Raw genomic sequence first — 11663 nt, 5'->3', positions numbered from 1 at the left:
AGCATGTCAAAAAAAGTCAAAAACAGTCATAGTATAGCATGTCGAAAAAAGTCAAAACAGTCATAGTATAGTATGTCGAAAAAAGTCAAAAACAGTCATAGTATAGCATGTCGAAAAAAGTCAAAAACAGTCATAGTATAGCACGTCGAAAAAAGTCAAAAACGGTCATAGTATAGTATGTCGAAAAAAGTCAAAAACAGTCATAGCATAGCATGTCGAAAAAAGTCAAAAACAGTCATAGTATAGCATGTCGAAAAAAGTCAAAAACGGTCATAGTATAGTATGTCGAAAAAAGTCAAAAACAGTCATAGTATAGCATGTCGAAAAAAGTCAAAAACAGTCATAGTATAGTATGTCGAAAAAAGTCAAAAACAGTCATAGTATAACATGTCGGAAAAAGTCAAAAACAGTCATAGTATAGCATGTCGAAAAAAGTCAAAAAACGGTCATAGTATAGCATGTCTAAAAAAGTCAAAAACGTCATAGTATAGCATGTCGAAAAAAGTCAAAAACGGTCATAGCATAGCATGTCGAAAAAAGTCAAAAACAGTCATAGTATAGTATGTCGAAAAAAGTCAAAAACAGTCATAGTATAGCATGTCGAAAAAAGTCAAAAACAGTCATAGTATAGCATGTCGAAAAAAGTCAAAAACAGTCATAGTATAGCATGTCGAAAAAAGTCAAAAACGGTCATAGTATAGCATGTCGAAAAAAGTCAAAAACAGTCATAGTATAGTATGTCGAAAAAAGTCAAAAACAGTCATAGTATAGCATGTCGAAAAAAGTCAAAAACGGTCATAGTATAGCATGTCGAAAAAAGTCAAAAACGGTCATAGTATAGCATGTCGAAAAAAGTCAAAAACAGTCATAGTATAGCATGTCGAAAAAAGTCAAAAACAGTCATAGTATAGCATGTCAAAAAAATTCATGGTATAGCGTGTCGAAAAAAGTCAAAAAAAGTCATAGTATAGCATGTGGAAAAAAGTCAAAAACGGTCATCATACAGCGTGTCGAAAAAAGTCAAAAAAGTCATAGTATAGCATGTCGAAAAAAGTCAAAAACAGTCATAGTATAGCATGTGGGAAAAAGTCAAAAACGGTCATCATACAGCGTGTCGAAAAAGTCAAAAACGGTCATAGTATAGCATGTCGAAAAAAGTCAAAAACAGTCATAGTATAGCACGTCGAAAAAAGTCAAAAACGGTCATAGTATAGTATGTCGAAAAAAGTCAAAAACAGTCATAGTATAGCATGTCGAAAAAAGTCAAAAACAGTCATAGTATAGCATGTCGAAAAAAGTCAAAAACAGTCATAGTATAGCATGTCGAAAAAAGTCAAAAAACAGTCATAGTATAGCATGTCGAAAAAAGTCAAAAACAGTCATAGTATAGCATGTCGAAAAAAGTCAAAAACAGTCATAGTATAGCATGTCGAAAAAAGTCAAAAACGGTCATAGCATAGCATGTCGAAAAAAGTCAAAAACAGTCATAGTATAGTATGTCGAAAAAAGTCAAAAACAGTCATAGCATAGCATGTCGAAAAAAGTCAAAAACAGTCATAGTATAGCATGTGGGAAAAAGTCAAAAACAGTCATAGTATAGCATGTCGAAAAAAGTCAAAAACGGTCATAGTATAGTATGTCGAAAAAAGTCAAAAACAGTCATAGTATAGCATGTCGAAAAAAGTCAAAAACGGTCATAGTATAGTATGTCGAAAAAAGTCAAAAACAGTCATAGTATAGCATGTCGAAAAAAGTCAAAAACAGTCATAGTATAGCATGTCGAAAAAAGTCAAAAACGGTCATAGTATAGTATGTCGAAAAAAGTCAAAAACAGTCATAGTATAGCATGTCGAAAAAAGTCAAAAAACAGTCATAGTATAGCATGTGGAAAAAGTCAAAAAACAGTCATAGTATAGCATGTCGAAAAAAGTCAAAAACAGTCATAGTATAGCATGTCGAAAAAAGTCAAAAACAGTCATAGTATAGCATGTCGAAAAAAGTCAAAAACGGTCATAGCATGTCGAAAAAAGTCAAAAACAGTCATAGTATAGTATGTCGAAAAAAGTCAAAAACAGTCATAGTATAGCATGTCGAAAAAAGTCAAAAACGGTCATAGTATAGCATGTCGAAAAAAGTCAAAAACAGTCATAGTATAGCATGTCGAAAAAAGTCAAAAACAGTCATAGTATAGTATGTCGAAAAAAGTCAAAAACAGTCATAGTATAACATGTCGGAAAAAGTCAAAAACAGTCATAGTATAGCATGTCGAAAAAAGTCAAAAAACGGTCATAGTATAGCATGTCGAAAAAAGTCAAAAACGGTCATAGTATAGTATGTCGAAAAAAGTCAAAAACAGTCATAGTATAGCATGTCGAAAAAAGTCAAAAACAGTCATAGTATAACATGTCGGAAAAAGTCAAAAACAGTCATAGTATAGCATGTCGAAAAAAGTCAAAAAACAGTCATAGTATAGCATGTCGAAAAAAGTCAAAAACAGTCATAGTATAGCATGTCGAAAAAAGTCAAAAACAGTCATAGTATAGCATGTCGAAAAAAGTCAAAAACGGTCATAGCATAGCATGTCGAAAAAAGTCAAAAACAGTCATAGTATAGTATGTCGAAAAAAGTCAAAAACAGTCATAGCATAGCATGTCGAAAAAAGTCAAAAACAGTCATAGTATAGCATGTGGGAAAAAGTCAAAAACAGTCATAGTATAGCATGTCGAAAAAAGTCAAAAACGGTCATAGTATAGTATGTCGAAAAAAGTCAAAAACAGTCATAGTATAGCATGTCGAAAAAAGTCAAAAACGGTCATAGTATAGTATGTCGAAAAAAGTCAAAAACAGTCATAGTATAGCATGTCGAAAAAAGTCAAAAACAGTCATAGTATAGCATGTCGAAAAAAGTCAAAAACGGTCATAGTATAGTATGTCGAAAAAAGTCAAAAACAGTCATAGTATAGCATGTCGAAAAAAGTCAAAAAACAGTCATAGTATAGCATGTGGAAAAAGTCAAAAAACAGTCATAGTATAGCATGTCGAAAAAAGTCAAAAACAGTCATAGTATAGCATGTCGAAAAAAGTCAAAAACAGTCATAGTATAGCATGTCGAAAAAAGTCAAAAACGGTCATAGCATGTCGAAAAAAGTCAAAAACAGTCATAGTATAGTATGTCGAAAAAAGTCAAAAACAGTCATAGTATAGCATGTCGAAAAAAGTCAAAAACGGTCATAGTATAGCATGTCGAAAAAAGTCAAAAACAGTCATAGTATAGCATGTCGAAAAAAGTCAAAAACAGTCATAGTATAGTATGTCGAAAAAAGTCAAAAACGGTCATAGTATAACATGTCGGAAAAAGTCAAAAACAGTCATAGTATAGCATGTCGAAAAAAGTCAAAAAACGGTCATAGTATAGCATGTCGAAAAAAGTCAAAAACGGTCATAGTATAGTATGTCGAAAAAAGTCAAAAACAGTCATAGTATAGCATGTCGAAAAAAGTCAAAAACAGTCATAGTATAGCATGTCGAAAAAAGTCAAAAACAGTCATAGTATAGTATGTCGAAAAAAGTCAAAAACAGTCATAGTATAACATGTCGGAAAAAGTCAAAAACAGTCATAGTATAGCATGTCGAAAAAAGTCAAAAAACGGTCATAGTATAGCATGTCGAAAAAAGTCAAAAACGGTCATAGTATAGTATGTCGAAAAAAGTCAAAAACAGTCATAGTATAGCATGTCGAAAAAAGTCAAAAACAGTCATAGTATAGTATGTCGAAAAAAGTCAAAAACAGTCATAGTATAACATGTCGGAAAAAGTCAAAAACAGTCATAGTATAGCATGTCGAAAAAAGTCAAAAAACAGTCATAGTATAGCATGTCGAAAAAAGTCAAAAACAGTCATAGTATAGCATGTCGAAAAAAGTCAAAAACAGTCATAGTATAGCATGTCGAAAAAAGTCAAAAACGGTCATAGCATAGCATGTCGAAAAAAGTCAAAAACAGTCATAGTATAGTATGTCGAAAAAAGTCAAAAACAGTCATAGCATAGCATGTCGAAAAAAGTCAAAAACAGTCATAGTATAGCATGTGGGAAAAAGTCAAAAACAGTCATAGTATAGCATGTCGAAAAAAGTCAAAAACGGTCATAGTATAGTATGTCGAAAAAAGTCAAAAACAGTCATAGTATAGCATGTCGAAAAAAGTCAAAAACGGTCATAGTATAGTATGTCGAAAAAAGTCAAAAACGGTCATAGTATAGCATGTCGAAAAAAGTCAAAAACAGTCATAGTATAGCATGTCTAAAAAAGTCAAAAACGGTCATAGTATAGTATGTCGAAAAAAGTCAAAAACAGTCATAGTATAGCATGTCGAAAAAAGTTAAAAAACAGTCATAGTATAGCATGTGGAAAAAGTCAAAAAACAGTCATAGTATAGCATGTCGAAAAAAGTCAAAAACAGTCATAGTATAGCATGTCGAAAAAAGTCAAAAACAGTCATAGTATAGCATGTCGAAAAAAGTCAAAAACGGTCATAGTATAGCATGTCGAAAAAAGTCAAAAACAGTCATAGTATAGCATGTCGAAAAAAGTCAAAAACAGTCATAGTATAGTATGTCGAAAAAAGTCAAAAACAGTCATAGTATAACATGTCGGAAAAAGTCAAAAACAGTCATAGTATAGCATGTCGAAAAAAGTCAAAAAACGGTCATAGTATAGCATGTCGAAAAAAGTCAAAAACGGTCATAGTATAGTATGTCGAAAAAAGTCAAAAACAGTCATAGTATAGCATGTCGAAAAAAGTCAAAAACAGTCATAGTATAGTATGTCGAAAAAAGTCAAAAACAGTCATAGTATAACATGTCGGAAAAAGTCAAAAACAGTCATAGTATAGCATGTCGAAAAAAGTCAAAAAACGGTCATAGTATAGCATGTCGAAAAAAGTCAAAAACGTCATAGTATAGCATGTCGAAAAAAGTCAAAAACGGTCATAGCATAGCATGTCGAAAAAAGTCAAAAACAGTCATAGTATAGTATGTCGAAAAAAGTCAAAAACAGACATAGTATAGCATGTCGAAAAAAATCAAAACAGTCATAGTATAGCATGTCGAAAAAAGTAAAAAACGGTCATAGTATGCATGTCGAAAAAAGTCAAAAAGCGGTCATAGTATAGCATGTCGAAAAAAGTCAAAAACGGTCATAGTATAGTATGTCGAAAAAAGTCAAAAACAGTCATAGTATAGCATGTCGAAAAAAGTCAAAAACAGTCATAGTATAGCATGTCGAAAAAAGTCAAAAACGGTCATAGTATAGTATGTCGAAAAAAGTCAAAAACAGTCATAGTATAGCATGTCGAAAAAAGTCAAAAACAGTCATAGTATAGCATGTCGAAAAAAGTCAAAAACGGTCATAGTATAGTATGTCGAAAAAAGTCAAAAACAGTCATAGTATAGCATGTCGAAAAAAGTCAAAAAACAGTCATAGTATAGCATGTGGAAAAAGTCAAAAACAGTCATAGCATAGCATGTCGAAAAATGTCAAAAACAGTCATAGTATAGCATGTCGAAAAAAGTCAAAAACGGTCATAGTATAGCGTGTCGAAAAAAGTCAAAAAAGTCATGGTATAGCGTGTCGAAAAAAGTCAAAACAAAGTCATAGTATAGCATGTGGAAAAAAGTCTAAAACGGTCATCATACAGCATGTCGAAAAAGTCAAAAACGGTCATAGTATAGTGTGTCGAAAAAAGTCAAAAACAGTCATAGTATAGCATGTCGAAAAAAGTCAAAAACAGTCATAGTATAGCATGTCGAAAAAAGTCAAAAACAGTCATAGTATAGCATGTGGGAAAAAGTCAAAAACGGTCATCATACAGCGTGTCGAAAAAGTCAAAAACGGTCATAGTATAGCATGTCGAAAAAAGTCAAAAACAGTCATAGTATAGTGTGTCGAAAAAAGTCAAAAACAGTCATAGTATAGCATGTCGAAAAAAGTCAAAAACAGTCATAGTATAGCATGTCGAAAAAAGTCAAAAACAGTCATAGTATAGTATGTCGAAAAAAGTCAAAAACAGTCATAGTATAACATGTCGGAAAAAGTCAAAAACAGTCATAGTATAGCATGTCGAAAAAAGTCAAAAAACGGTCATAGTATAGCATGTCGAAAAAAGTCAAAAACGGTCATAGTATAGTATGTCGAAAAAAGTCAAAAACAGTCATAGTATAGCATGTCGAAAAAAGTCAAAAACAGTCATAGTATAGTATGTCGAAAAAAGTCAAAAACAGTCATAGTATAACATGTCGGAAAAAGTCAAAAACAGTCATAGTATAGCATGTCGAAAAAAGTCAAAAAACAGTCATAGTATAGCATGTCGAAAAAAGTCAAAAACAGTCATAGTATAGCATGTCGAAAAAAGTCAAAAACAGTCATAGTATAGCATGTCGAAAAAAGTCAAAAACGGTCATAGCATAGCATGTCGAAAAAAGTCAAAAACAGTCATAGTATAGTATGTCGAAAAAAGTCAAAAACAGTCATAGCATAGCATGTCGAAAAAAGTCAAAAACAGTCATAGTATAGCATGTGGGAAAAAGTCAAAAACAGTCATAGTATAGCATGTCGAAAAAAGTCAAAAACGGTCATAGTATAGTATGTCGAAAAAAGTCAAAAACAGTCATAGTATAGCATGTCGAAAAAAGTCAAAAACGGTCATAGTATAGTATGTCGAAAAAAGTCAAAAACAGTCATAGTATAGCATGTCGAAAAAAGTCAAAAACAGTCATAGTATAGCATGTCTAAAAAAGTCAAAAACGGTCATAGTATAGTATGTCGAAAAAAGTCAAAAACAGTCATAGTATAGCATGTCGAAAAAAGTCAAAAAACAGTCATAGTATAGCATGTGGAAAAAGTCAAAAAACAGTCATAGTATAGCATGTCGAAAAAAGTCAAAAACAGTCATAGTATAGCATGTCGAAAAAAGTCAAAAACAGTCATAGTATAGCATGTCGAAAAAAGTCAAAAACGGTCATAGTATAGCATGTCGAAAAAAGTCAAAAACAGTCATAGTATAGCATGTCGAAAAAAGTCAAAAACAGTCATAGTATAGTATGTCGAAAAAAGTCAAAAACAGTCATAGTATAACATGTCGGAAAAAGTCAAAAACAGTCATAGTATAGCATGTCGAAAAAAGTCAAAAAACGGTCATAGTATAGCATGTCGAAAAAAGTCAAAAACGGTCATAGTATAGTATGTCGAAAAAAGTCAAAAACAGTCATAGTATAGCATGTCGAAAAAAGTCAAAAACAGTCATAGTATAGTATGTCGAAAAAAGTCAAAAACAGTCATAGTATAACATGTCGGAAAAAGTCAAAAACAGTCATAGTATAGCATGTCGAAAAAAGTCAAAAAACGGTCATAGTATAGCATGTCGAAAAAAGTCAAAAACGTCATAGTATAGCATGTCGAAAAAAGTCAAAAACGGTCATAGCATAGCATGTCGAAAAAAGTCAAAAACAGTCATAGTATAGTATGTCGAAAAAAGTCAAAAACAGACATAGTATAGCATGTCGAAAAAAATCAAAACAGTCATAGTATAGCATGTCGAAAAAAGTAAAAAACGGTCATAGTATGCATGTCGAAAAAAGTCAAAAAGCGGTCATAGTATAGCATGTCGAAAAAAGTCAAAAACGGTCATAGTATAGTATGTCGAAAAAAGTCAAAAACAGTCATAGTATAGCATGTCGAAAAAAGTCAAAAACAGTCATAGTATAGCATGTCGAAAAAAGTCAAAAACGGTCATAGTATAGTATGTCGAAAAAAGTCAAAAACAGTCATAGTATAGCATGTCGAAAAAAGTCAAAAACAGTCATAGTATAGCATGTCGAAAAAAGTCAAAAACGGTCATAGTATAGTATGTCGAAAAAAGTCAAAAACAGTCATAGTATAGCATGTCGAAAAAAGTCAAAAAACAGTCATAGTATAGCATGTGGAAAAAGTCAAAAACAGTCATAGCATAGCATGTCGAAAAATGTCAAAAACAGTCATAGTATAGCATGTCGAAAAAAGTCAAAAACGGTCATAGTATAGCGTGTCGAAAAAAGTCAAAAAAGTCATGGTATAGCGTGTCGAAAAAAGTCAAAACAAAGTCATAGTATAGCATGTGGAAAAAAGTCTAAAACGGTCATCATACAGCATGTCGAAAAAGTCAAAAACGGTCATAGTATAGTGTGTCGAAAAAAGTCAAAAACAGTCATAGTATAGCATGTCGAAAAAAGTCAAAAACAGTCATAGTATAGCATGTCGAAAAAAGTCAAAAACAGTCATAGTATAGCATGTGGGAAAAAGTCAAAAACGGTCATCATACAGCGTGTCGAAAAAGTCAAAAACGGTCATAGTATAGCATGTCGAAAAAAGTCAAAAACAGTCATAGTATAGTGTGTCGAAAAAAGTCAAAAACAGTCATAGTATAGCATGTCGAAAAAAGTCAAAAACAGTCATAGTATAGCATGTCGAAAAAAGTCAAAAACAGTCATAGTATAGCATGTGGGAAAAAGTCAAAAACGGTCATCATACAGCGTGTCGAAAAAGTCAAAAACGGTCATAGTATAGCATGTCGAAAAAAGTCAAAAACAGTCATAGTATAGCATGTGGAAAAAGTCAAAAACGGTCATAGCATAGCATGTCGAAAAAAGTCAAAAACAGTCATAGTATAGTATGTCGAAAAAAGTCAAAAACAGTCATAGTATAGCATGTCGAAAAAAGTCAAAAACGGTTATAGTATGTCGAAAAAAGTCAAAAACAGTCATAGTATAGCATGTGGAAAAAGTCAAAAACAGTCATAGCATAGCATGTCGAAAAATGTCAAAAACAGTCATAGTATAGCGTGTCGGAAAAAGTCAAAAAAAGTCATGGTATAGAGTGTCGAAAAAAGTCAAAAAAAGTCATAGTATAGCATGTGGAAAAAAGTCAAAGACGGCCATCATACAGCGTGTCGAAAAAAGTCAAAAACAGTCATAGTATAGCATGTCGAAAAAAGTCAAAAACAGTCATAGTATAGCATGTCGGAAAAAATCAAAAACAGTCATAGTATAACATGTCGAAAAAAGTCAAAAACGGTCATAGTATAGTATGTCGAAAAAAGTCAAAAACAGTCATAGTATAGCATGTGGAAAAAGTCAAAAACAGTCATAGTATAGCATGTCGAAAAAAGTCAAAAACAGTCATAGTATAGCATGTCGAAAAAAGTCAAAAAACAGTCATAGTATAGCATGTGGAAAAAGTCAAAAACAGTCATAGCATAGCATGTCGAAAAATGTCAAAAACAGTCATAGTATAGCATGTCGAAAAAAGTCAAAAACGGTCATAGTATAGCGTGTCGAAAAAAGTCAAAAAAGTCATGGTATAGCGTGTCGAAAAAAGTCAAAACAAAGTCATAGTATAGCATGTGGAAAAAAGTCTAAAACGGTCATCATACAGCATGTCGAAAAAGTCAAAAACGGTCATAGTATAGTGTGTCGAAAAAAGTCAAAAACAGTCATAGTATAGCATGTCGAAAAAAGTCAAAAACAGTCATAGTATAGCATGTCGAAAAAAGTCAAAAACAGTCATAGTATAGCATGTGGGAAAAAGTCAAAAACGGTCATCATACAGCGTGTCGAAAAAGTCAAAAACGGTCATAGTATAGCATGTCGAAAAAAGTCAAAAACAGTCATAGTATAGTGTGTCGAAAAAAGTCAAAAACAGTCATAGTATAGCATGTCGAAAAAAGTCAAAAACAGTCATAGTATAGCATGTCGAAAAAAGTCAAAAACAGTCATAGTATAGCATGTGGGAAAAAGTCAAAAACGGTCATCATACAGCGTGTCGAAAAAGTCAAAAACGGTCATAGTATAGCATGTCGAAAAAAGTCAAAAACAGTCATAGTATAGCATGTGGAAAAAGTCAAAAACGGTCATAGCATAGCATGTCGAAAAAAGTCAAAAACAGTCATAGTATAGTATGTCGAAAAAAGTCAAAAACAGTCATAGTATAGCATGTCGAAAAAAGTCAAAAACGGTTATAGTATGTCGAAAAAAGTCAAAAACAGTCATAGTATAGCATGTGGAAAAAGTCAAAAACAGTCATAGCATAGCATGTCGAAAAATGTCAAAAACAGTCATAGTATAGCGTGTCGGAAAAAGTCAAAAAAAGTCATGGTATAGAGTGTCGAAAAAAGTCAAAAAAAGTCATAGTATAGCATGTGGAAAAAAGTCAAAGACGGCCATCATACAGCGTGTCGAAAAAAGTCAAAAACAGTCATAGTATAGCATGTCGAAAAAAGTCAAAAACAGTCATAGTATAGCATGTCGAAAAAAGTCAAAAACGGTCATAGTATAGTATGTCGAAAAAAGTCAAAAACAGTCATAGTATAGCATGTTGAAAAAAGTCAAAAACAGTCATAGTATAGCATGTCGAAAAAAGTCAAAAACGGTCATAGTATAGTATGTCGAAAAAAGTCAAAAACAGTCATAGTATAGCATGTCGAAAAAAGTCAAAAACGGTCATAGTATAGCATGTCGAAAAAACTCAAAAACGGTCATAGTATAGTATGTCGAAAAAAGTCAAAAACGGTCATAGTATAGAATGTTCAAAAAAGTCAAAAACAGTCATAGTATAGCATGTGGAAAAAGTCAAAAACAGTCATAGTATAGCGTGTCGAAAAAAGTCAAAAACAGTCATAGTATAGCATGTCGAAAAAAGTCAAAAACGGTCATCGTGTAGCATTTCGAAAAAAGTCAATCACGGTCATCGTATAGCATGTCGAAAAAGTCAAGCAATGTAACTACTTGACAACAATGTTTATGTTATCGATAGCACCCAACACAGTAAACGAAAACTCTTATCAACTCTCCTTCGTCACCCATGACAACAGAGGCAGCAACACTTTCCAGGTTTGTTTGTTTGAGTGTTACTTTTGGAGGACAGTACAGAGATGAAGCGAGTCAGTTCCATGTTGGACAATATCAGTACATTATGGTAATCTGGGTGCTGTTGCACCACATCTGCGAGGTGCAAAATAAAGTGATCTCTGTTCTGCCAGTCTTATGTAAAATAGTTTCTCCATGCAGATTCTCCTCCATTTATTCCTCGGCCTTGTTTGTGAATTGGAAACATTTAAATGTGGATTGTGTGTGCAGGGTAAACAGCGAGGATTTGTATCTAAATGAGAACACAGACATGCATTTTACCCCCAGTGGGTATCAGTTCTCTGGTTGAAGCTGTCCCCATTGAATGAATACCAGACAATATTGTGATTGTTACATGAGCAGTTTTTACATAGCCGTCTCACTTAGCCGTGGGCAGTGCACACCATCTGGAAGTTTGGCCCTCTCCCACAGTCTGGCACAGACGGTGAAACAAAGCATGTAGTCTTCCTGTCTTACACTTCACTGCAGAAATCTAACACATTGGTGTCTGTTAATCCACCATCTTGCCGTACATTATCAGCAGTATGCGTTTAACAATGCAAATAAATCTGCAGTAGGAAGAAAATCGAGCTGTTGGAGCTTTGGGAAGCCTCCTATATACAGCAGCCACTGCACCACTCCTGGTCTAATCTTCCAGAAATAATGTCTCGAATTACCTCCCACTCCCAACCCGCAGTGGTCTGCTGTTTCTTTACAAACGATAAACATGT

Source organism: Melanostigma gelatinosum (assembly GCF_949748355.1).
Source record: "Melanostigma gelatinosum genome assembly, chromosome: 22".
Lineage (NCBI taxonomy): Eukaryota > Metazoa > Chordata > Actinopteri > Perciformes > Zoarcidae > Melanostigma > Melanostigma gelatinosum.
Note: the sequence above shows the minus strand (reverse complement) of the source record.